The following is a 417-nucleotide window of genomic DNA, read 5'->3' on the forward strand; positions in this document are numbered from 1 at the left end:
TCTTTTTTCAATACAATCATTTAAATTTCTTGAGTCTTTGTTCTTTTTACTAGCTCCATGGTGGTGAACAGAAATTTTCTTATAAAATGTACTCCCTTTTATATTTTGTGTTGTTCTTAAACAGAATATCATGTCATGGATGATGAGTTTTGTTAGGCTGGTGCATCAAAACAGGTTGGGATTCAGCATAATTTTAGTGCATTTTAAGCATGTTTGGCTTGTGTTGAGAAAGTTTCTAGGAAGATTAAAAATCGAAATCTATTTGCATTGCTTGTGCCATCACAATGCCTTGTGACCTAAGATGGCGGACTTTGTGTGAGGGCTTGTGGGGTGGTCACGCTAGTGACAGACTTCGTAACAAGGTTCTGGGGCAAAACGAGCTGTTACACAGACTTTGTGAAGTATTTTCAGTCATTC

Source organism: Camellia sinensis, chromosome 4 (assembly GCF_055761805.1).
Source record: "Camellia sinensis isolate YWXY chromosome 4, ASM5576180v1, whole genome shotgun sequence".
In the NCBI taxonomy this organism is placed as follows: domain Eukaryota; kingdom Viridiplantae; phylum Streptophyta; class Magnoliopsida; order Ericales; family Theaceae; genus Camellia; species Camellia sinensis.